Source organism: Capra hircus, chromosome 16, assembly GCF_001704415.2.
Source record: "Capra hircus breed San Clemente chromosome 16, ASM170441v1, whole genome shotgun sequence".
Classification (NCBI taxonomy): Eukaryota; Metazoa; Chordata; class Mammalia; order Artiodactyla; family Bovidae; genus Capra; species Capra hircus.
In genome coordinates this window covers 27,290,926-27,317,615 of record NC_030823.1, presented here as the reverse complement: position 1 = coordinate 27,317,615, position 26,690 = coordinate 27,290,926, and the positions used below count along the sequence as shown (strand labels likewise).

Here is a 26,690-nt window from a genome sequence, read left to right as displayed (position 1 = left end):
ATGTGACTCTCCTCAGCAGAGGCACTTCCAGGGCATAGCTGACAGCTGAGGCCTGTCTGCTGGCCGCACTCCCAATAGGGTGAATAAGGTCATCAGCTCTGATGGGGATCATGGGCAGTGCATTATAACATCCATTATAATCCAACCCTTCTGTGCTAGATCTACTGCTTTGTAGAATTTTGGGGAGCAGCTCTTCCAGAATTCCAGGGGCCTTCTTTCCAAGAGGAAACTTACAATAGGAAGGTTAAGGGGATAAACTATAGCCCTTGACATGGCAGACCGCCTGGGGGCAACAGTTGAAATGTATTTTCTCTCCTTCCCCCTGTTATCCATTCTAGACCCCAGTCATGCACAAATAGCACTTCTGCTGGTCTAGGTGGTTGACCCGGTGGGTGACCCAGACCCTCGTTTCCGAGGGATATGTTCCCTGTAACCATGTCCTTCTCATGCAGAACTTCTGGATTTGTCCCTATCAAAATTGGCTGGGGAGTACCAAGGGTCACCCAAATGGATCTCCTGCATGCCACACATGTTCTTTCTTTCTTGCCCCAAATGTGTAACAGCCATCCAGCCTTTTCCGCTGATCAGTGTCTGTCACCCCTGCCGAGACAGTGACTCCTCTTCTCGCATGCTTGTCATTCGGCACCAAAAAACCAAACTCCCTGAGTGGCAGCCATAGCTTATAGTTCAGGGAGAATTGTTTATGCCCCTAGTAGAAGTATTTCTTCTTTTATATTCAAGATCTCTAACCCTGCAGAGTCCAGCATTGCAGAGACAGGAAGCATATATTCTCTTTCTGCTTCAAATTCTCTTGTGCTTTGTGGATCATTGAGGCTGATGGTAAAGGGAGTCATTCTTGCTTCTACTTTTTGGTTCTTAGACCAAGAAAGTTTGTTGCCATCCTCACCATGCCTCCAAGTTGATGCCCCAACAGCCTATTTCTTCACTCTCTCTGATTAGATAGTATGATGTATGTATACGGTCATGGGTCTTCAGTATCTCTTTTGCTATAAAGTGAGCCCCTTGGTCTAATACAATGTTATGTGGGATCTGATGCTGATGGGTTGGAATACTCTAGAAGACTTGGCTAGCAGTACTGGCTCTGCATGGAGAAAAGGTAAAGATATTCCATCACTGGACTATCTAGTTCTTGCAACATTAATTGAAAATAAAGAAGAAGAAAGAAAGAAAACTTTCAGTAAAATAGAGTGTATTTCCTCACCAATAAAATACTTTGCAACTACTAAAAACTATGTTCTAGAGACTGGTTAGTAACACAGTCTGTGCTGTCCTGTGAAAAAAAGCTGTTTATAAAACATTTTATGCACAAAACAACCCATACCATCTTATTTTATAAATCTATGTTAGCATAGAAAAAAATTCAATAAATGGTAGTTGTCATATTCTACATTTATCTATTAGAGTCCCAGCACTTTTCTTATATAATGAGTAAGTTATATATTAAAGTCATAACATATTAATCATTTTTGTGTCATAATTTAATGCAAATTTCCCCAGTCTGTTGTTCCCTCATTTGCATAAAAGTTTTAAATTTTAAAAATTCAAATCTGTTCATCTTTTCTTCACTGATAACGTCTCTTGCTTTAAAGCCATGAGAATTGTCAATCCTGCTCAGACTTCATAAATATCATATTTTCTGCTAGTTTTTCTACTTAAAAAATTTAATTGCTACTTCTCGCAAAGTAGCTAGTTGGTTTCCTCAAGGATGAGAGCAAAAATAAGACTCAGAGTTGGTCTCTGTGGCTGGCTCTGATGTTGGACATGCAGCTCAGTAGCTAGATCAGCTTTGGTGAGGGGGAGCCCAAGCTTCTGGACTCAGTAACAGCCTCTCTCCCCCCGTATGTTTCCTCTACTCATGCAGCCAGCGTCCCAGTACATATGACAGACGTGGGTTGACTCAGCTGGCTGAGTCATTCACTTACCTGGTTGTTTAGTACTTCTTTGTAGAAGAAGGTATTATTGTGCTAGCCAGTCCTTGAGTAGAAACGGCAACCCGCTCCAGTATTCTTGCCTGGAAAATTCCGTGGACAAAGGAGCCTGGCGGGCTACAGTCCATGGGGCTGCAGAGAGTTGGACATGACTGAGCGACTAAGCACGCACACACCACCTTTACACTGCCTGCCAGCTCCCAAATGTCCATCCAAGCGTCTCCGCCACAGGCTTCCTTGTCCTAATCTTCAGCTCTTTCTCTTTCAAGGCCAGTGACCAAGCCATTCACCACAGCCCACGAGTTTTTATTTATTCCAAAACCCAAAGCCACGTTTTTTTCCACACAAGTTGGATGACAGATTCAGTGCCTGCAGGTCTGGCCACGAAGAGGACTTTTGCCTCCGTTGTCTCTGGAGATCACCCTGAATGATGCTGTAGTACAGCTAGCATCCATTCTCAGCTTGCACCCACGTATCACGAACCTCACTAGGGATTGTCCCTCTTCCGTTAGCCAGTCATCGCTAGCTCTCCAGAGATCTGCATGGAGCCATGGGAATGAGCTGAGAGAGAGGGGCTGATGCAGCAGGGATGGGCAGCCTGTGTGTGTGTGTCACTAACTTGAGTAGATCACTGATACCCATCAATCCTTCCCATGGCTGATTCTGCATGGAGCATTTCTGTCTTATGATGAACTACTTCTGGGACTGCCTGACCTTATGATTCCAATGGCTCTGGCAGAACCCAGCTCATTCTGAGCAGTTCTGGCTGCCTGGACACTCGTTGTCCCATGGTCAGGTGCTCTGTCTCTATTAGGGCCTAGTAGCCTGCCAGAAGCTTTCTAGAAAGGTATTTAATTCTCTACTGCAGATGGCATGGCCTTGCTCCAGAACCTTGTGGACTGGCATTGTGATTCTCCCATCGGGACTTGTCATAAATTCCACATGACATCTTTTTCTAGCACTGATGCTGCTAGGAACCCAGGGTCTACCAAATCATATGGCCCAAGCAGCAGGACTGCCTGCATGGCAGCCTTGACACTCTCTGCAGAGCCCTTTCCTGCCCTTAGCTGCACTTAAAGTTGACAGGCTTTTGTGTCACCCAGTATATGGGTTGAAGTGACATTTCCAGGTTTGGAACATGCTGCCTGTAAAACTCAAAGAGGGCTACCAAGTATTGGATTTCCTTCTTTGTGGTGGGAAATGTAAGAGCCAAAATTACATCTTTTACTGTGGGGGAGACGGAATGTCTCAGCATGCCCCAGGCCACTGGACCCCAAAAAAGATTCACACCTCTGAATCTTACAAGGTTTTTCTCCCACTCTCTGGAATACATGTGTTACAGAGGTCTCTAAAATGCTAGTCACTTCTGGCTCAGCGGCTCCAATTAGCATGATGTCATCAATATCCAACCAGTCCAGGTCTTTTGGGAAGACATTATACCAAGAGTGGGAGCATTAACATAGCCCTGAAGCAAGATTGTAAATGTATATGTTATCTGTTCCAAGTGAACCAACTGCTCTGATTCTCCTTCCGGTAGGGGTAGAAACACGTGTGCTCATTGGTTCACTGGACACAGATTACGGACCCGAGGACAAGACAGTCTGCTCCAGCGAAGATAGCACACCTGGCCCGGCAGCTGCAGACAGATCTACTCTACTACAGTAATCTCTTGTGATCCTCCAGGATCTGTCTGACTTTTTGCAGGGTGTAGACTAATGAACAAATGGAGACGTGATGGGGACTGCCAGCCATATAGCCCTTAAGATTCTGAATTATTGTACTTTCATAATTACTTTGTATGAATTGCTCTCATCCTCCCTGGGATGTGCCGTTGCTTTTGATTTACTATCTTGGCTCCTGGGGGCAGGAGTGGTACAAGAAAGGGAGTTTCAAAGACTTTTTCACTAAATAACTTTTATTCCACAGGCCAAGAAACCAAGATATGAGCATTCTAGGGAAACGAACACTTGGTGGGCCCACAAGCCCAGTGGACACACCGAGTGCCAGACCTGACCCAGTCTCCACTTACTAACTGGCGCCTATATGTACCCACTGTAAGAGGGGTCTCATGATGATACTTCAGCATCTCAACTCGGCCCCCATACTCAACTGTCCTTGAAAGAGTATTCACTTTACTCAGTATCTGATGACCCAAATAAGCAGCCACAGTTCCTATTAGGGAAAGACTTGGGAAACGCCTACCATGTACATCATCATGGCGTTACAGGGTACTTCCTACTGGGGACCTGACCTCTCTTTCAACCTCTGAGTTCTAGATCTAAAAACTAGTTCCTTCCTGGAAACTGAGCAAAGGATCGTGCCTTTTATTGGGACCCTGTCCTTGGATTACTGATCATCAGAACAAGTGGAACGCTTGTGCCAAACCAGCTCCACAACTCTCTGAGGGCCAGGGTCCCCTGGCTGCAGCTCCAGCCTTGCTGCTCATCACAATAATCGCATCCACCTGGTCACTGAGGGTGACATACCACCCCTGGCCCCTGCTGTTTCAGGGCTCTCATCCCCGTTATCATGAGTAAGCCTGGTTCTGTAACAGCATCTCCTACCGTTAGCCCCGGCCTGTAGACTCTTAGTGACGCTGGTACCCTCCTTTCACTCGCCATACACTTCTTACACTTTGAGGTGTGCCCCAGGCCTCCGGTGGGACATAGCCACCTGGTAGGCTTTTCTGTTGCACATAGCATAGCAACTCTAGCGTGCCACCTTCTCCGAGCCTTTTTATTTTCTTCTTCCATCATCTGCCAGGACCATCCTGGCATTTCTACCTCACTTAGTGAGGGCCATCATTTTTCCCATGCTTCTAAGAACTGTCCTAGGGATGTCCCTGGTGGTCGAGCGGTTAAGACTCTGTGCTTCCACTGCAAGGGGCACAGATTTGATCCCCAGCTGGGGAACTAAGATTCCCCCATACCATGTGGCCAAAAAGAAAAAAAAAAAAGGAAGAACCATCCCAGCTAATCAACAAGGACCTACAGTATAGCACAGGGAACTCAGCACAATAGTATGTGACAGCCGGGATGGGAGGAGAGTTTAGGGGAGAATGGTGAAACTATCACAACGTTGTTAATCAGCTACGCTAGAATATAAAATAAAAAGTTGAAAGAAAAAAATGTTCTTTTTGTTTTTAGCAGTGTGTTCACACTGTCACTCTGGAATCTTGCCGGGTATTAAATCTTACGTCCTGAAAGTCTGCTCCCAAATTAAAAATCAGTCTCGTTTGCAACTTCCTGTGCTGCCCCTGTTGATCCCACGGCTTCAGGATGCAGTTAGTCTCCTGTGTCCTCTCACAGCAGCTCCTGCCATGTGTTGGGAGCTTTGGCTGCTTCTCTGGAGTAGGAGCCCTTTCCTTCCTCATCAGGCCCAGCTTGTCTCTGTCCATGTTACGCTGTGACCGTACCTTGGGTATTGGCTTAGTGATCAGGAGGGCAGGTAGTGGCAGATTCTAGAGCAGGTTTGTGTCCTGCTGGAGAGAGTCCCCTGCATCTTCTGTAAGCATGGGGGCAGGACCAGCCCTTCCTTGGGAAAGGCGGGCCATTTCTGCAAGCTCAGAGGGTTCAGGTAACCTGAAAATTTAAATTTATGGGGATATATCAACTCAGATATTCACATTACATCTATGGAATTTCCATTCTTCCCCAGTCGGGGCTCTGTCCTACCCAGGCTGGGAGCCTGATCATCTTTAGTGCTCTGCTACTCTTGTGATTAAGATCCTCTGCTTTCCCCGTCCTCCAAGCATAAGGGAGTGTCTCCTCATACGCTCCCAAGGAGGTCCTCTGGCCTTTGCGCTAGGCTTTAAATTGCTGATTATTGCTGTTCAGTTGCTAAGTTGTGTCCGACTTCTTGTGATCCCATGGACTGCAGCACACCAGGCTTCCCTGTTCTTCATTGATTCCGAGTTTGCTCAAACGCATGTTCATTGAGTTAGTGATGCCATCCAGCCATCTTATCCTCTGTAGTCCCCTTCTTCTCCTGCCCTCAGTCTTTCCCATCATCAGGGTCTTTTCAAACGAGTAGGCTCTTTGCATCAGGTCATCAAAGTGCTGGAGCTTCAGCTTCAGCATCAGTCTTTCCAATGAATATTCGGAGTTGATTTCCTTTAGGATTGACTGGTTTGATCTCCTTGCTGTCCAAGGGACTCTCAAGAGTCTTTGTAAGCATACATAACTCAAAAGTATCACCAAAGAAATTACTGATTACTCCTTCTCAAAACTGTGAAGTGTTAATTATTCTAATTCCACTGTCCTTGCGATTATTATGTCTCCCATATTTCTCAAATGCCTGATTTATCACACCCACTAGTGCATTCCCCTCCACCAGAACACTATCCCAGTTTTACAACAGTGAAAAATGTTAAAAAGGTCACTGTTACCTCCTACCAGGGCCTACCTGTATTCTACCACTGATATCAATAGGGTTCTTTCTGTCAAACTGGATGATGGGTGATCAAATTCCAAAATCCCATCTTAGCACCTTCTTTCTTTAACCACTGCTGGTACCAATAGTCCCAGGGAAGAAGATTCTGAGGCAAACATCCGCAGAGAAGAAAAGAAGTGCTCTTGATATCAACACCTGTGGATGGGAAGTGAAGAGGCAGGGTTGTGTACAGGGAGAAGTTGTTTGGAGCACAGTGCAGCCTGAATGAGGCCTCAGCCAGGCCCATGAGAAGAGTTAAAGCAGGGGTGACCCTTCACAGTAGTGTCAAGTAGGGGCAAGGAGGCAGGTCTTTGAACACCCGTATTAACCAGCCATTGGATATGGGCTGCCCCAGAAGACTTGGGTGAGATGATTTTCTTCACCCAAGGCAATTTCTACAAAAGATTGACAGCTGAAGGCTGTCAACACTCTGAGCAGCTGGGGGAAAATCTTCAGTCCTGAAGGGATATCTGGACAGCATCAGAACATCAGCTATAATCACAACAAATAGATAAACAGACCTGATTATCCTATTTACATACTCAGTGAGCAACCCATGCCACTTCTCCATAGGCTGTGCCTGCATCCCAAGCACCTAGAGTAGGAGCAGAGACCACATAACAGGGGCTGAAAAGATATTTATTGGACAAATGAACAATTAATACCTAACTCATTGGGTTATTGTGAAGATTAAATTGAGATGATAAATGTGAAATATTTAAACAGGTCAGACATGCAATAATCACCATGTTACCTACTATTATACAGTTATTAATAGTAAATTTTCCCTTCTCCAGGGGATCTTCCCAACCCAGAGGTTGAACCCGCATCGCAGGCAGATTCTTTACCAGCTGAGCCACCAGGGAAGCCCAAGAATACTGGAGTGGGTAGCCTATCCCTTCTCCTGCAGATCTTCTCTACCCAGGAATCAAACCAGGATCTCCTGGATTGCAGGCGGATTCTTTACCAACTGAGCTATTAGGGAATCCCTGCTATTATGGAGCTAAGGATCTTAGACCAGGCTGGTAATCATGATTGTCTCTTACTAGCAGGATTATGGGTAATTTTTATTTGTTATTCAGAATTTCTAAATTTCCCATATTTTTATGATGAACACATTTAATTTTTTTCAACAATTTCAATTTTTAGTACAAGATTATTTAACTTATTTTCAATATAGAGTCATTCAGTTCAGTCGTTCAGTCATGTCCGACTCTTTGCAATCCCAAGGACTGCAGCACGCCAGGCCTCCCTGTCCATCACCAATTCCCGGAGCTTACTCAAACTCTTGTCCATTGAGTCAGTGATGACATCCAACCATCTCATCCTGTCATCCCCTTCTCTTCCCGCCATCAATCTTTCCCAGCATCAGGGTCTTTTTAAATGAGTAAGTTCTTCGCACAAGGTGGCCAAAGTATTGGAGCTTCAGCTTCAACATCGGTCCTTCCAATGAACACCCAGGACTGATTTCCTTTAGGATGGACTGGTTTGATCTCCTTGCTGTCCAAGGGACTCTCAAGAGTCTTCTCCAACACCACAGTTCAAAAACATCAATTCTTCAGTGTTCAGCTTTCTTTATAGTCCAACTCTCACATCCATACATGACCACTGGAAAAACCATAGCCTCGACTAGATGGACCTTTGTTGGCAAAGTAATGTTTCTGCTTTTTAATATGCTGTCTAGGTTGGTCATAACTTTTCTTCCAAGGAGTAAGTGTCTTTTAATTTCATGGCTGCAATCACCATCTGCAGTGATTTTGGAGCCCCCCAAAATAGTCTATCACTGTTTCCACTGTTTCCCCATCTATTCACCATGAAGTGATGGGACCAGATGCCATGATCTTAGTTTTCTGAATGTTGAGCTTTAAGCCAACTTTTTCACTCTCCTCTTTCACTTTCAAGAGTCTCTTTAATTCTTTGCTTTCTGCCATAAGGGTGGTGTCATCTGCATATCTGAGGTTATTGATATGTCTCCTGGCAATCTTGATTCCAGCTTGTGCTTCATCCAGCCCAGCATTTCTCATGATGTACTCTACATAGAAGTTAAATAAACTGAGTGACAATATACAGCCTTGAGGTACTCTTTCCCTTATTTGGAACCAGTCTGTTGTTCCATATCCATTTCTAACTATTGCTTCCTGACCTGCATACAGATTTCTCAAGAGTCAGATCAGGTGGTCTGGTATTCCCATCTCTTTCAAAAATTTCCACAGTTTATTGTGGTCCACACAGTCAAAGGCTTTGGCATAGTCAATAAAGCAGAAATAGATGTTTTTCTGGAACTCTCTTGCTTTTTTGATGATCCAATGGATGTTGGCAATTTGATCTCTGGTTCCTTTGCCTTTTCAAAATCCAGCTTGAACATCTGGAAGTTCTCAGTTCACATAGTGTTGAAGCCTGGGCTTGGACAATTTTGAGCATTGCTTTACTAGCGTGTGAGATGAGCGCAATTGTGTGGTAGTTTGAGCATTTTTTGGCATTGCCTTTCTTTGGGATTGGAATGAAAACTGACTTTTCCAGTCCTGTGGCCACTGCTGAGTTTTCCAAATTTGCTGGCATATTGAGTGCAGCACTTTCACAGCATGACCTTTTAGGATTTGAAACAGCTCAACTGGAATTCCATCATCTCCACTAGCTTTGTTTGTAGTGATGCTTCCCAAGGTCCACTTGACTTCATTTTCCAGAATGTCTGGCTCTAGTTGAATGATCATACCATCGTGATTATCTGGGTTGTGAAGATCTTTTTTGTATAGTTCTTCTGTGTATTCTTGCCACCTCTTCCTAATATCTTCTGCTTCTGTTGCTGCTGCTGCTGCTAAGTCACTTCAGTCGTGTCCGACTCTGTGTGATCCCATAGATGGCAGCCCACCAGACTCCCCCGTCCCTGGGATTCTCCAGGCAAGAACACTGGAGTGGGTTGCCATTTCCTTCTCCAATACATGAAAGTGAAAAGTGAAAAATGAAAGTGAAGTCACTCAGTCGTGTCCAACCCTCAGCTACCTCATGGACTACAGCCTACCAGACTCCTCCATCCATGGGATTTTCCAGGCAAGAGTACTGGAGTGGGGTGCCATTGCCGTCTCCATCTGCTTCTGTTAGGTCCATACTATTTCTGTCCTTTATTGTGCCCATCTCTGCGTGAAATGTTCCCTTGGTATCTGTAATTTTCTTGAAGAGATCCCTAGTCTTTTCCATCCTATTGTTTTCCTCTATTTCTTTGCATTCAGTTCAGTTTAGTTCAGTCGCTCAGTTGTGTCCCACTCTCTGCGACCCCATGAATCGCAGCACGCCAGGCCTCCCTGTCCATCACCAACACCTGGAGTTCACTCAGACTTACGTCCATTGAGTCAGTGATGCCATCCAGCCATCTCATCCTCTGCCGTCCCCTTCTCCTCCTGCCCCCAATCCCCCACCAGCATCAGAGTCTTTTCCAATGAGTCAACTCTTCGCATGAGGTGGCCAAAGTACTGGAGTTTCAGCTGTAGCATCATTCCTTCCAAAGAAATCCCAGGGCTGATCTCCTTCAGAATGGACTGGTTGGATCTCCTTGCAGTCCAAGGGACTCGCAAGAGTCTTCTCCAACACCACAGTTCAAAAGCATCAATTCTTCGGCGCTCATCCTTCTTCAGTCCAACTCTCATATCCATACATGACCAATGGAAAAACCATAGCCTTGACTAAACGGACCTTAGTCGGCAAGTAATGTCTCTGCTCTTGAATATGCTATCTAGGTTGGTCATAACTTTTCTTCCAAGGAGTAAGCGTCTTTTAATTTCATGGCTGCAGTCACCATCTGCAGTGATTTTGGAGCCCAAAAAATAAAGTCTGACACTGTTTCCACTGTTTCCCCATCTACTTCCCATGAAGTGATGGGACCGGATGCCATGATCTTCGTTTTCTGAATGATGAGCTTTAAGCCAACTTTTTCACTCTCCTCTTTCACTTTCATCAAGAGGCTTTTTAGTTCCTCTTCACTTTCTGCCATAAGGGTGGCGTCATCTGCATATCTGAGGTGATTGATATTTCTCCCGCAATCTTGATTCCAGCTTGTGTTTCTTCCAGCCCAGTGTTTCTCATGATGTACTCTGCATATAAGTTAAATAAGCAGGGTGACAATATACAGCCTTGACGTACTCCTTTTCCTATTTGGAATCAGTCTGTTCCATGTCCAGTTCTAACTGTTGCTTCCTGACCTGCATACAGATTTCTCAAGAGGTAGGTCAGGTGGTCTATTATTCCCATCTCTTTCAGAATTTTCCACAGTTTATTGTGATCCACACAGTCAAAGGCTTTGGCGTAGTCAATAAAGCAGAAGTAAATGTTTTCCTGAACTCCCTTGCTTTTTCGGTGATCCAGCAGATGTTGGCAATTTGATCTCTGGTTCCTCTGCCTTTTCTAAAACCAGCTTGAACATCAGGAAGTTCATGGTTCATCTATTGTTGAAGCCTGGCTTGAAATAGAAACAATAGAGACAAGTTATAGTATATACATTAGCAAATTGGTTTAACACTTACATCCAGACTTGAACAGCACTGGAAAGTCCCAAATGACAGCAACCTGGAGTTCCAATGGGAAAGGGTCCCAGGCAGTGAGTCCACTCCGTGGGTAAGACTTTAAATAGTAATTTGGGGGGCTCCCACATATAATACCAGGCCACAAACTGATATCATCACCCACTTACTTGCAAAAATGCAGCTGGTTTTTCTTTAACTTTTACAAAGTTTCACCTTGTGAGTCATAAGATTACTTAGACCCCATGGGACAAGCAAGGTCCCCAGAAGCTTAAGAAATTCCAAGACCCAGTGCTTTTCTTATCTAAAGTGAGCAGATATAATTTTGCAATCAGGAAAACAACGGTAACTTTTTAAATTAAAAGAAAATTTAGTTGGGATTTTCTGTATGGCACAGAGCATGAAAATGGCTTGGACATCACGTCTCTGTATCAAAAATAACAATTGGTTTGACTGCAAACTTCAGATGGTTCTCTCTTAAGCTTGACTTCTAAATTTTTGCATACCTAGAACTGTGCCTGGCACAGAGCAAGCACTAAGTAAATATTTGAACATTAACAGAGAAGAACAGAGAAGGAGATAGGCACCACGGGGATTAGGAGGTATCCGTTCCTAATAGGTAGCATTGTCAAAGTGAGGAGTTTTTTAAATGCACTGTTTTGGTTCCAATTTTCCTGTCTGTCAAGTAGATAATAAACACCTATGCCCTTCTTTGACCTTTTAGTGAGCTCATGAAACTACTTCAAGGATAAATGACTGCTGTGACATCCCTGTTAAAATTGCAACTGCCTTTTTTTTGCAGAAATTAACAAGCTGGTCCTAAAATTCATATGGAAATCCAAGGAACCCAGAATTTAAAACAATCTTGAAAAAGAACAAAGTTGGAGGATTCCCACTTCCTGATTTCCAAACTACTACAAAGATCAAGAAAATGGAGTATTGATATAAGAATAGAAATATAGACCAATGGAACAGAACTGAGGGTCCAGAAATAAACCTTCACATATGGTTAATTGATTTTCAAAATGAATGCCAAAAACTCAAGGGGGAAATAAAGAGTATTTCCAACAAATAGTATAGGACAACTGTATATCCTCATGAAAAGAATGAAGTTGACCCCCTGTATCACACCATATAAAAATTAATCCAAAGTGGATCATAATCTAAATGTAAGAGCTAAACTATAAAACTCTTAGAAGATATATAAATAAGTTTTCATTTTCTTGGATTAGGCAATGATTTCTTAAATACACACAAGCACAATTAACAAGAGAAAAAAAATAGATAAATTCATCAAAAGGAAAAACTTCTGTGTTTCAAAAAGATGCCATCAAGAAAGTGAAAAGACAGCTGCAGAATGGGCCATATATCTGATAAGGGATTTATATCTAGAACATATAAGGAAGTCTTATAACTTGACAGTAAAAGACAACTGAAAAATGGGCACAGGATTTGAATAGACATTTCTCCAAAGAAAATATACATATGGCTGATAAGCTCATGAAAAGATGCTCAATGTCATTAGTCATAATGGAGATGCAAATCAACACAATGATGTACCACTCCACCTTTGGATGAAGCTGTAATGAAAACAAGGTAAAAAATAAGTGTTGGAGAGGATGTGAAGAAATCAGAACTGCTGCACTGCTGATGGGAATATAAAATGGGCCAATCGCGTTGGAAAACAGTGTGGCAGTTCCTCAAAAAGTTAAACATATAGTTACCACATGACCCATAAATTCTGCTCCAACATATATACCCAAGAGAATTTAAAGCCCGTGTTTACACAGACACTGATACACAATGTTCATAGCTGCATTATTCCTAACATTCAAAAGATAGAAACAATCCAAATGTCTGTCAACTGAATAATTGATAAACAAACCTATCCAACGGAATATTCTTGAACCATCAAAAGGAATGAAGTACCAATACATACTTCAACACGGATGAACCTTGAAAACATGCTATGAAAAGGCCACATATAGTATGACTACAGTTATATGAAATATACAGACACGTTTATCGAGAGAAACCAGACTGGCGATGGCTGGGGGATGGGGAGAGAGGCAAGAGTAGGGGAAAGAGGGGATGAGAAGTGACTTCTAATGGGGTCAAGTTTCTTTCAGGAGAGATGAAAATATTCTAAAATTAGATAATGGTGATGGCTGCACAGCTCTGTGAATATATTGAAAACCACTGAATTATATATTAAAAGAATGAATTTTACTGTATTGGCCAAAATGTTTGTTGATTTTTTTCTGTAAGAGGCTCTAGTAGCGCTTACTTGGTGGTGCTCAGTTGTGTCCGGCTCTTTGTAGCCCCATGGACTGTAGCCCGCCAGGCTCTTCTGCCCATGGAATTTTCCAGACAAAAATACTGGAGTGGGATGCCATTTCCTACTCCAGGGGATCTTCCCAACCCAGGGATCGAACCCACACTCTTGGATCTCCTGCATTGGCAGGAAGATTCTTTACCACTTGTGCCACCTGGGCAGCCTCCTAGTAGCACTTAGTTGTCTTTAGCTTCATTCGAAACGATTTTTGTTAGAATGTGTTATGACAGCTCTTATATCAGCGTGCAGTAAAAAAAAAAAAAACACATCAAAATTGGTGAATTTTTGTGTAGCTGTTTTAATATAGAAGATGGAAGAAAGAAAGCAATATTTTTGACATATTATGCTTTATTATTTGAAGAAAGGTAAAAATGCACCTGGAATGCAAAAAAAAAAAGCTTTGTGCAGTGTATGGAGAAGGTGCTGTGATTGATTGAACGTGTCAAAATTAGTTTACATAGTTTCATATGGAGATTACAAACTTATGTATGGAGATTTTTCTCTGGATGATGCTCCATAGTCAGGTAGAGCAATTGAAGTTGAGCGAGATCAAATCAAGATATTAATTGAAAACAGTCAACTTTATCATGTGAGAGAGAGCCAATGTATTAAAAATATTCAAATCAAGATCTGAAAATCATTTGCACCATCTTGGTTATGTTAGTTGCTTCAATGTTTGGGTTCCACATTAAGCTAAACACAAAAAACCTTGACCCTTTTCTCACATGCGATTCTCTACTGAAATGAAATGACAATGTTCTGTTTTTAAAGCAAATTGTGATGGGCAATGAAAAGTGGCTGCTGCACAATAATGTGGAATGGAAGAGACTGGGGGGTAAGTGAAATGAACCACTACTGCTTTTGCTTGTCACACTGCTCCCCAGTTAGACCAGCTGAAAGCAGCACTGGACAAACAGCATCTGTAATTTGTCAATAGAAAATGTATAACTTTCCAGCAGGATAACATAAGATCACACATTTCTTTGATGACCAGGCAAAACTGTTATGTCTTGGCTGGGAAGTTCTGATGCATCCACCATGTTCTCTAGACACTGCACCCTCGATTTCCATTTATTTCAGTCTTTACAAAATTCTCTTAATAGAAGAAAATTTCAACTCCCTGGAAGACTGTAAAAGACAGCTGGAACAATTTTTTGCTCAAAGAGATAAAAAGTTTTGGGAAGACGAAATTATGAAGTTGCCTGAAAAACGGCAGAGGGTAGTGGAACAAAACGGCGAACAGGTTGTTCATAAAGGTTCTTGGTGAAAATGAAAAATGTGTCTTTTAGTTTAACTTTAAAACCAAAGGAAATTTTTGGCCAAGCCAAGTGAAAAAGTGAAAGCTGCTCAGTCGTGTCCGACTCACTGCGATCCCATGGACTATACAGTCCATGGAATTTTCCAGGCCAGAATACTGGAGTGGGTAGCCGTTCCCTTCTCCAGGGGATCTTCCCAACCCAAGGATTGAACCCAGGTCTCCCGCATTGCCGGCAGATTCTTTACCAGCTGAGCCACAAGGGAAGTAAACTATAATTCAACAAAATAAAGGGAGAGATTTGGAAGCAATTAAATTTGAGGCCCTGAGCAAGAAACAAATCTATCAATAACCAAAATCCTGGCTCTGTGAGCCTAGAGTGTCCTTTTCCTCTTTAGAGTAGAAAGATGGACACAGAAAGTATTAAAAAACATACAATCTAATAAATGTACTGCAATTTTAGGAAACAAAAATACAAATAATAAATAGAAATCCATGTTATTAGCAATTCTGTAACCAGTTTGGCCCTAAATATAGCAGTCGGTTTTGGGATTTAAGGTTTGATGTCTACTTCTTAAGGCATTTAAAACACTGAGAAGGTGATAACAAGACTGCTAACTTTAATTAAATACTCAGGATAAATTTCGATTAAATAAGTTTGCAATTAACAGTTAAATACTGAAGGGCATCTAATGTACTAAACTAATAAGTTTTACTTTATTAGTTGTACAAACAATGTAAATATTAAAGAGTGTTGGCTGATGGTAGGAGAACATCAATTGCCCAATAAACATCAAAGAGGAAGAACAGGCCCTTAAACAGGATGCACTCAGTGATGGATACTCCTGTCCACACACAGCATGGGCAGAATTTGGACATCCTGGACATCAAGGAGTTAATCTGCTGACTGGGAGGCGGGCTATACTTCTGATCCCCTGGGCAGACACCCTTATTAAAGGGTCAGCTTTCCACCACACCGGCCGAGACCCTCAGGACACACAGTTCACATTCGCAGCTGGGAATACGCCCTGGGCAGTAAAGCACGCAGACGCTGACGCAGCTGGGCCATCCTGGCCTTAGTCCCGCCAGCGGTGTCCACACTGAACGTCGCCGCACTTGTAGCAGGTGGTCATGGGCTCATCTGCAGAGCGGGTCTGAAGCTGCATGAAATAGGCTCGAGGATGTTCACACTTGGGACACGGCTCTGCAGTAGAGTCAACATTCTCCCAGGCAGCGGCTCCACCAAGCACATCATCCGCTTCTTTCAGCTTTGGATACTTCCGATTTGTTACCTTGCGCGTGACGTTGGGCACGTAGGGGCAGGTGTTGCAGGCGAAGCGATGGCAGCACTGCCGTTCCTCGACGATCAGCCGGTTCCCGCAGCCCAGGCAGAAGAGCCAAAATATGAGTTAAATCTAAGTAATGTTTTTGTTTTTGTCTTAAGGTAAATGACACAAGGAACTACCTCTTAAACTAGGAGAATTGGAGGCGAGACTAAGGCCAAACTTTGGGGGATGGCATGTCCCTGCAGGGTCATAGGGCAGCCTGAGCCTTCTCCTTCCTGCTCATACACAGGTACTCACACACCTGTTCCCTGCAAAACACACCTGGCTCTGTGCCTTCTGTCAGGTTGTTAAATGGCTTTCAGAGTCTGAGTTAGCTGGCGGCCTTATGGACTGCCAGCTACGCTGAGTGACTTCTAAAAGGGCCTGTAATCTGTTCAAACAGTCCGTCTAGGAGGCTTTTGTTTCCTTGCCCGAAACATCCCCTCTGCCTGCCTCCATCCTCAGCTCCTCCATCTCATGCAGTCTCCACCATAGGACCTTCCCTGTCCCTGCAGGCTCTTTATGCCTCCCTACCATCACAAAGATCATTCACTTCACCAGATCCGGCTGATCAAAAACACGGCCAGGTTGTGGTGTTGTTATAAAAGACAGATTCCTGAGGTTCACCCCACTGAAATTCTGAGTCACTAGGTCTGGGGTGGGCCTGGATGTCTCAAAGCTGCCCCAGGTGATGTGATGATAAGCCTGACTTGGGAACTTTTGATCCAGTTCACCCTCTCCCAACCCCCACCCAGACAGCTTCCACATCCCTGCCAAGCGGTTGACTCAGCTTTTCCAAAGAACTTTCCCTGACTCGCCTCCAGAGTTAGGTGCTCCACCCAAGTGCTTCGAAAATGCTGTGCTCATCACCACCCCCATCTTAGTACGAATCTTGGATTGTCATTGCCTATTTAAATGTCTCACTTCCCCATGAGCCTAAAAGCTCTTTGAAGAAGGGGACTGTGTCTTGTTTAATGTTTTACCCCCCAGTGCCTGACTCATAGTAAAGATTCAATACGTTTATTGAATGAATGAACAAACGAATGAATGACCACCACCAGAAATCTAATAATAAAACCATTAGCTAAGGTGTAATGATTCTGTTTGTAAAGCAACTAGTAAAGAACTTGGCGGTGACAATATTTATTTGGCTGTTATGTATAGGGTATTAGAACTTGATGGCTATATCAGCTCTAAAGATGTGATTGGAAGCTCGCTGCCCTTTGGTGAGAAGTCTCACAAGAGCATCATTTAGGAAGACGAGCCATTTACTAGCAGGGTCTGATGTCTTCCCTGGGACCAAAAATAAGGTATGAACTTAACTCTATTGTCCATAAGAACTAAAGACAAGTAAAGTAGGAGCTCATTATTTCTCAACCCAAGAGAACTTAGATTGACCCTTTCATCTACCCAAGGGCAGATCCACATTTTGAGGGGCCTGAAACAATTTTAGAGGCCCCCTTTAAGGAAGACCTTCTTTCTCTACCACATACAACTTCCAGTGCCAGGAGCCTAGGGCATGGTCGTTTTTGTGACACCACATCAGACTCTGCTCCTTTGTGACATGCTGGGCAAGTCTTCAGAGTGGTTGGTGGGAGTGTTCCTCGAAGCTGTTCCTATACTAGGACAGCTAGCAATAATTCCACACTTAAATGACAGCATACCATATAACTGTGTCCCCCACACCCCATACTAAATGTATTTCCAGCACAGCTTCCTCTTAGCCCAATCCCCAAATGCCTGTGGCCATTCCAATATCCCTTGACAGGAGGGAAAGGTGATGGAGGGCAAGTTGGAGTAGAAATAGGTCTTAAGGAGTTAAAATATCTTTCTTTGGTAACTTTAATAAAAACTTATAACTACAAAAGCACATAGTAGGGTACCTCCCAGAGCCTTGGAAGGGACCAGTGAAGGAAGGGGCTTAAGCTTCAACTTCTTTTCCTCCACAGTTAAAAGTGCTTCTGAATCCAACACCTGTTAGTTGATTATCTATTGCATGCCAGGCACTGTTGCCAATACAGTGGTGAGCAAAATAATCAATCCCTGACCTTGCGGCACTTACACTCTGGTTAAAATAGGTTTGTTTCTCTGGCTTTGGAGGACAGGGAAAATGGATGTGTTGGCCACTACTGCTTCCCTGGTTGCCCAACTGGTGAAGAATCTGTCTGCGATGCAGAAGACCCCGTTTGATTCCTGGGTCGGGAAGATTCCTCTGGAGAAGGGATAGGCTACCCACCCCGGTATTCTTGCCTGGAGAATCCTCATGGACAGAAGTGCCCGGCGGGCTACAGTCCATGGGGTGGCAAAGAGCTGGACACGACTGAGCAACTAAGCACAGCCTGACTTTCAATCAATATTTGTGGAATGAATAAATGAATGATGAAATAAAGGAAACATCTGAGAACTAAAAACTGTTATGCTACTGAGACTTAGTACCTCAAAAATGAAATTGAAATGAAAGTTGCTCCAAAAGCCAATGAAAAATTATAGGGGTGGTAATGACATGGGCGTTGCACCACGATTTTCCAGACCTGGCAGGACTATTGTTCTGACATGCCTTGGCAGGTAACCAGAGATTCCTGCCCCTTTCTCTCTACATTGGCAGTCTGGCTAGTACACCTCCAAGGCAGGTCCTCCCTCAGGTCTGAAAGGTGAAAAGGGAGAGACAAGTGAGAACCACTCCTGTGTGGCCGCTGCCTCTGCTTCTGTTCCCTGGCTTCCAGGAGCTGCTGAAGACATGGCCCTATCACAGCTGCTTATCTGTCACAGAGCTCACAGAGGCGGGCAACCTCTCCCTCCCCTCTGGCCCTTCCACGGCCCTTCCCCCGCCTCCAATTCATAAAGATGGAAGACAATGCACACGGATTCCTGTCACCAAATCTGCCTGCATCTGAGTCCATGTTCTCCTCTTCCATTCCTGTTGAGACTGAAGTCCCAGCTCCGTCACTAACTAGCTCTAAGGCAAATTATGTGGGCCTCAGTGAAACACTGGTCCCCACTTTAAAAATCGGGATAATGATAGTACCTATTTTACTGGATGATTATGGGCATTAAATGAGATAATGGACATAAAAGGCTCAGCAGAGGGCCTGCCATTGTGAGCATCAGTCCAGGCCCCTCCTTGTTGTCCTGAGTTCTATTCCGTCCTGCCTCCTCAGGAACTGCTTTTCTATCAGTTAGTCACTCTCTCTACTTCTTCAGCGTTTCTTGTACAGGCTCCTATCCATCAGCATTTTTTAAAACTCAATTTATCCCAATTTTTAAAAATGACAATGAAATTAAAAACTTTCCTTGAGCCCACATGCCCCTCCATCTGTCATTCTATTTTATCCTCTACTTAACCTTCTTTAACAGTGGTCCCCTCTCACTGTCTTCCCTTCCTCCTTTTTTTTCCTGAATCCACCCATCACTCCTCCAAGCCAGTCTTACCAAGATCACTAAAATCTTCCTGTGGCTGCAAGACCCAACAGACAGTCTTGAGTCTTTTCTTCCTTGACTTCTCCTTGGCTTCTAACACCCTTGATTGTCCCTTCCTTGAAATGCCTTTTCTTCCCTTGAATTCTGTAACTTCACACTCTTTCAACTTTGCCTCCTATTTTCCCTTGTCGGTCTCCTGTGTGAGTTCCTCTTCTGCGGGTCCTTCAGCCTCTGCCCTCCCCAAGTGGTTAGATTCTCTCCTAGTCTAGGCTCTGTCTGCTTCTCTTCTTATCCTCCTCTCTCCCTTGGTTCAGCCCAGTGACTCTGTGACTTTCTTTATCATCCAGTTCAGTTCAGTTCAGTTCAGTTCATTTCAGTCGCTCAGTCGTGTCCGACTCTTTGCAACCCCATGGATTGCAGCACGCCAGGCCTCTCTGTCCATCACCAACTCCCGGAGTTCACTCAGACTCACGTCCATCGAGTCAGTGATGCCATCCAGCCATCTCATCCTCTGTCGTCCCCTTCTCCTCGTGCCCCCAATCCCTCCCACCATCAGAGTCTTTTCCAATGAGTCAACTCTTCACATGAGGTGGCCAAAGTACTGGAGTTTCAGCTTTAGCATCATTCCTTCCAAAGAAATCCCAGGGCTGATCTCCTTCAGAATGGACTGGTTGGATCTCCTTGCAGTCCAAGGGACTCTCAAGAGTCTTCTCCAACACCACAGTTCAAAAGCATCAATTCTTCAGCGCTCAGCCTTCTTCACAGTCCAACTCTCACATCCATACATGACCACTGGAAAAACCATAACCTTGACTAGACGGACCTTAGTCGGCAAAGTAATGTCTCTGCTTTTACTGAGGACCAATAATCTAGTGTCTCTAGGCCAGACCTCCAGATGCATATACTATGCATTGCCTTTTCCACTTGCATTTCCCACAGGCCTCTCAAAGTCCATATGTTCAAAAACAAGCTTATCATCATTCCCCATAAACTAACTTTGCCTACTGTTTCCTCTTTGAGTGAGTGACCTCACTGTACCCAGTTGTCCAAGCTAGAAACTTGAGAATCTTTCATTTCTCCCTTATCCAATCAATCAACAAGCCTTGTCAATTAGTCCTCCTATAAATCCCTTGAAGCTATTCATTTTTTTCATTTCCACCGTCACTACTTTCTTAACTGGCCTGTTTCCAAACTCCCTCCCTGCTTGCAGGATAAAACCAGACTCTGGAGCGTGTTGGGTGGACACTGGTGGGATAGTTTGGGCTCTTCGTGATCTGGCTCCTCCCACTTCCCTGACTTTTCCACTCTGTTCATCTTCTCTTCCCTCCAGGTACATTCGGTTCCACTTTCAGTTTCCAAAAATGTGGGGCTCTTTCTTGCCTTTGGGTCTTTGATCCTGCCACTCACCAAGGCTGGAAAAATCTTCATAGCCTTTGCATGTGTGTGCTTAGTCGTGTCCAACTCTTTGCAACCCTATGGATGATAGCCCGCCAGGCTCTTCTGTCCATGGGATTTTCCAGGCAAGAATATTGGAATGGGTTGCCACTTTCTTCTCCAGGGATCGAATTTCTTGCATCTCCTGCATTTGCAGGTGGCTTCTTTACCACTAGTGCCAGTTCTCTATTAAGACTGGAGTTATCTCCACACAGTCTCCATATTGATCCCCATTGTAACATTCCCCACGTTCTATCCACAAACTACCTATTTGCTTGTCTGTCTCCCCTCCAGCCTACAAACTCCTTGAGAACAGAGTGGAATCTCCTTGCTCACAGCTGTATCCCTAAAGATTTAAGTAAGGCCAGCAGAAGATAGATACCAGACACATAACTGCCGGATGGATTAGGGACCCACTGGGTCTGACGCACACCTCTGGCAGCCAGTTAAAGCAGGGTCCTCAGAGTCTCTGAGTAAACATTTAAAACACCTCTTTGCTGACATTTCAGCACCAGCTTCAACATTCTTTCTACTATTATAAAGCCCCAAACTGTAGGATAGAGGTGAGAAGAGGTGAGATGCTCTCCCTTGAAGGGGACCTAGATCCTCAATTTTTTCCTAAATTTACTTATTTTAATTGGAGGATAATTACTGTATTGTGGTGGATTTTGCATTATGAAGAAACCATCAGTATCAGTATGAATTGGCCATAGGTATACATGTGTCCCCTCCATCCTGAACCCCTCCCTCACTCCCCACCCCTTCCCTCCTGGTTGTCCCAGAGCACTGGTTTTGGGTGCCCTGCACCATACTTCAAACTGACACTAGTTATCTGTTTTACATACGGCAATATATATGTTTCAAAGCTGTTCTCTCAAATTGTCTCACCCTCTCCTCCCACTGAGCCCCAAAGTCTGTTCTTTACATCTGTGTCTCCTTTGCCGCCCCACACGTGGGTTCATCGGTACCATCTTTCTAGATTCCATATATATGCGTTAATATATGGTATTTTTGTTTCTCTGTCTGACTTACTTCACTCTGTTTAATAGTCTCTAGGTTCATCCACCTTATTAGAACTGACTCAAATGCATTCCTTTTTACAGCTGAGTAATATTCCATCATGTATAAATATTGCAACTTCCTCATCCATTCGTCTGCTAATGGACATCTAGGTTGCTCCCATGTCCTAACTATTGATCCCCTATTTTTTAAGAAGATCAAGTCGGCCAGCTCCTTCCCTCATCCATTTGCTTTTCCACCTCTCGGTGTTTCTATGTCCTCATTTACCCACTTTTCCTTCCCTTCTGTCTCAGAAGAACAGGGGTTGCTCCTTTTAATCAAAATGAACCCCTCTGTTGAGACCCTTGATTCCATACCTTTTGGGGACTGTATTTCGCCAACTCTCCCTTTCTCTTCACCTACAAATGCTCCTTCTCTGTGGTCTCGTTCCTTCCTGCTGTCTTTTCTCTTGAAAACATCCCTGTTTTTGGTCTCTTCTAATCACCTTTACTGAGGAACTCTTTTTAAAAGGGGCTATCTATTATCAAAAAGAAACAACAGGTGTTGGTGAGGAGAAACAGGAACACTTGCGCACTGTTGATGGGAATGTAAATCGGGGCAGCCACCATGTAAAACAGTATGGAAGTTTCTCAAAAAATTAAAAATTTCGATTTTTAACTGAAAATCAAATTTTGATGATATAATCCAGCAATTCCACTTCTGGACGTTTATCCGAAGAAAATGAAAACACAATTTGAAAAAATATTGGTACCCTCATGTTCACTGTAGCATTATTTACAACAGCCAGGATATGGAGACAACTAAAGTGTCCACAGAGGACGAATGGATAAAGAAGCTGTCGTGTATATGTACAATGGAATATTATTCAGTCATAAGACAGAATGAAAACTTGACATTAGGTACAACATGAATAGACCTCAAAGGTACTGTGCTAGGTGGGGGAACTTCTCAGTCGCGCACAGAAAAAGAACGATTTAAAAGTAGGTGATATTGAGAAGGGCAAGAAGATTTTTGTTCAGAAGTGTGCCCAGTGCCATACTGTGGAAAAGGGAGGGAAGCACAAGACTGGGCCAAACCTCCATGGTCTGTTTGGACGGAAGACAGGTCAGGCTGCTGGATTCTCTTACACAGATGCCAACAAAAACAAAGGTATCACCTGGGGAGAGGAGACGCTGATGGAGTACTTGGAGAATCCCAAGAAGTACATCCCTGGAACCAAGATGATCTTTGCTGGCATTAAGAAGAAGGGAGAGAGGGAGGACTTGATAGCTTACCTCAAAAAAGCTACCAATGAGTAATAGTTGGTCACTGCCTTATTTATTATGAAACAGAAGTGTCTCATGACTTTTTATGTGTACCATATTTAAACTGATCTCATACACTAGAATTCAGATCATGAACGGCTAATGGAATAATTCTGTTGGACAGTCCTGATTTAAATAAGATTGGTCTGTGGCTAAACAAATATGGTCAGCTTTTTAAATTTGGGTAGTAATTCCGGTTCAACAAGTACTATCACTTTTCCCATTCTAAAGAGATGATTGAACTTGAATAAGGAACATTAAACTTTCTAGGGAGATGGTGCATTCCTTCTCAAAACCTATAAGAGATTGGTTTTGTATTTAGATTTCTATAACTGGCTACATTAACATATTTAAATACTGAAACAGTCCCTTCACTGTCTCATAGAGCAGAGGAGGATTCACACGTGTTTCAAGTTGTGTTCATTAGCCTGTTAAGGCAAGGATTGAAAATACACTGACAAAGTCCACTTTATCTGTTTGGTTTTATAAACTATGCCAATTTAATTTAAATTCTCTATCTAAAAAAAAAAAAAAAGGTACTGAGCTAGGTGAAGTAAGCCAGAGAAAGACAAATAATGTGTGCTGTCTCATATATGAAATTTCAAAAGACCCAAGCTCATAAAAAGAGATCACACTGTGGTTACCAGAGGCAGGAGGTGAGGGAATTGGAAGAAGGTGATCAAAAGGGAACTTCCAGTCATAAGTACTATGTAATGTACAACATGATGGTTATAGTTAATACTGCTATGTGGTATATTTGAAAGTTGCTAAGAGAGTAAATCCTAAAAGTTCTAATTACCAGGGGAAATTTGTATCTATATGAGATGACAGATAACTGTGGCAATCATTTCACAATATTATAATTCAAGTCATTATACTGTATACATTAAACTTGTATAGTGCTATATGTCAATTGTATCACAATAAAACTGAAAGGAAAAAAATAAACAGAAAGGAGTCAGCAAAAAAGACACAGGAATAAAATGACTTTCTGTTACACATCTTGCCTCCATTGTATCCTCCATCCTTGTGCTCCTTTCTCCTAGCCCCCAGCTTCATCTCCCACTGACAATGCTCTTTAAGGCGACAACTACCTCGTGCAGCTCCAGATCCAAGGCTTATCCTACACTCTACTGACACAGACGTCCCAGGTTTTCTACCTCACCTTCCTTGTGATCCAACAAGAGTCTATGGAGGACCATCCAGGTGATGCTAGTGGTAAATAATCTGCCTGCCAGTGCAGGAGATGTAAGAGACACAAGTTCCACCCCTGGGTCAAGAAGATCTCCTGGAGGAGGAAATGACAATACACTGCAGTATTCTTGCCTGGAGAATTCCATGTACAGAGGAGCCCAGTGGGCTACAGTCCATGGGATAGCAAGGAGTGACCAAAGTCACTTAACAAGCATACATTCTGTGTGCAGCCCTGTTTGGAGGAAGGAGGGGCAACCCAAAGTATAAGACGTGGTCCCTGAACTTGGAGATTCGATTAAGATAAATGCCTTAAAACAGCATGGAACAGTGCATGGCAGAATTTAAACAAACAAGTGCTCAATTTTGTGGCACAGCCTGTATCTCCTATCAGGAAAGTGGGAGAACAGCGAGGCTGGACAGCCAAGAAAGTGTTCAAATTTAAGCACTGAGCAAGGCTACACGGTGCATAATGGGCAAGATTTGCTGATGGGAGCAAGGGCCAGATTAGGATAAGACATGAGCAAAGGGATCCCATCCAAGCTCCATTCAGATTTTTATTTCATACTAAAGTATAGAGAAATATCAATAACCTCAGATATGCAGATGACACCACCCTTACGGCAGACAGTGAAGAGGAACTAAAAAGCCTCTTGATGAAAGTGAAAGAGGAGAGTGAAAAAGTTGGCTTAAAGCTCATCATTCAGAAAACGAAGATCATGGCATCTGGTCCCATCACTTCATGGGAAATAGATGGGGAAACAGTGGAAACAGTGTCAGACTTTATTTTTTGGGCTCCAAAATCACTGCAGATGGTGACTGCAGCCATGAAATTAAAAGACGCTTACTTCTTGGAAGAAAAGTTATGACCAACCTAGACAGCATATTCAAAAGCAGAGACATTACTTTGCCGACTAAGGTCTGTCTAGTCAAGGCTATGGTTTTTCCAGTAGTCATGTATGGATGTGAGAGTTCGACTGTGAAGAAGGCTGAGCGCTGAAGAATTGATGCTTTTGAACTGTGGTGTTGGAGAAGACTCTTGCGAGTCCCTTGGACTGCAAGGAGATCCAACCAGTCCATTCTGAAGGAGATCAGCCCTGGGATTTCTTTGGAAGGAATGATGCTACAGCTGAAATTCCAGTACTTTGGCCACCTCATGTGAAGAGTTGACTCATTGGAAAAGACTCTGATGCTGGGAGGGATTGGGGGCAGGAGGAGAAGGGGACGACAGAGGATGAGATGGCTGGATGGCATCACTGACTCGATGGATGCGAGTCTGAGTGAACTCCGGGAGCTGGTGATGGACAGGGAGACCTGGCGTGCTGCGATTCATGGGGTCACAAAGAGTCGGACACGACTGAGCGACTGAACTGAACTGAACTGAACTGAAAGTGTAAATGACTGATGAGAGCTTGAAAAGTAACCTATCAACTGTATTTGCATTTTACTCTAAAGCCTTCAAACTAAGAGGCTGCAGCCTCATGATACAATTCATCCACCCTGAGTTGGAGCAGAATATTAGAGTAAAAAACATAAACTCATCCCTGCTCCCTGACTGTTCCATTTGCACGTCTTCCTGTATAGGAACCACGCGTGAATATGCCAGCTCCGCTGTGCAAATATTTTCCTTGATCTGAGGTCAGAGCCCGGTCTCAGCCTGCCTCAGGCACACACAGCCTCACATCCTCCCAGCGGGCTGTTTGTTCTCAGTGTTTGATATCAATCTCTGTTCAGTGTGCTTTTATATCCCAAGTGTTATTTTAATCCAAACCGGGTTTTATTTTTTAAGAAATCTCTCTTTTTTTTTTTTTGCAAAATGGCTTTCTCATTTTATTATTGCAAGTAATAATGATAATATCATATACTCATGAAAGTGACTGCAAATTCTTGGCATATAATTGCAGAGCTTAGTCTTTCACAGCAACCCCATGAAGTAGATTCTGTCCTTATCCCCATTTCCAAATGAGGAAACTGAGGCACAAATGATGAAAGACTGTGTTCAAATTAAATAACTTGCTGTGATGTTAGGGAGACAGGGTTTCTCTTAGGAGGTGGAGGCGGGGTTGTATGGCCTTCTTGCTGGCAATTCACGCTGATCTGCCTGCTTGATGGCTGCTGGCATAAGCTGTGGAGCTCCTGTGCCTTCATTTTATCTTATATTTTATTTTTTCTAAGGTGAAGTATAGTTGATTTACAATGTTGCGTTAGTTTCAGGTATGCTGCTGTTGCTGCTAAGTTGCTTCAGTCGTGTCCAATTCTGTTCGACCCCGTAGACAGCAGCCCACCAGTTTCCGCCATCCCTGGGATTCTCCAGGCAAGAACACTGGAGTGGGTTGCCATTTCCTTCTCCAATGCATGAAGGTAGAAAGTGAAGAGTGAAAATGAAGTTGCTCGGTCGTGTCCAACTCTTAGCGACCCCATGGACTGCAGCCTACCAGGCTCCTCTGTCCATGAGATTTTCCAGGCAAGAGTACTGGAGTGGGTCACCAGTGCCTTCTCCGAAAGTTTCAGGTATATG

The 26,690-nt window shown here is 43.5% G+C and overlaps 2 pseudogenes across 1 annotated transcript; one reads left to right on the top strand and one right to left on the bottom strand.

The window, feature by feature from the left end:
* On the bottom strand, positions 15,558-15,881 carry LOC102183167 (annotated as a pseudogene).
* LOC102182896 lies at positions 17,326-23,061 on the top strand (annotated as a pseudogene). Its single transcript, XR_001296624.2, has 2 exons — positions 17,326-17,393; positions 22,630-23,061. The product of XR_001296624.2 is annotated as a cytochrome c pseudogene (transcript).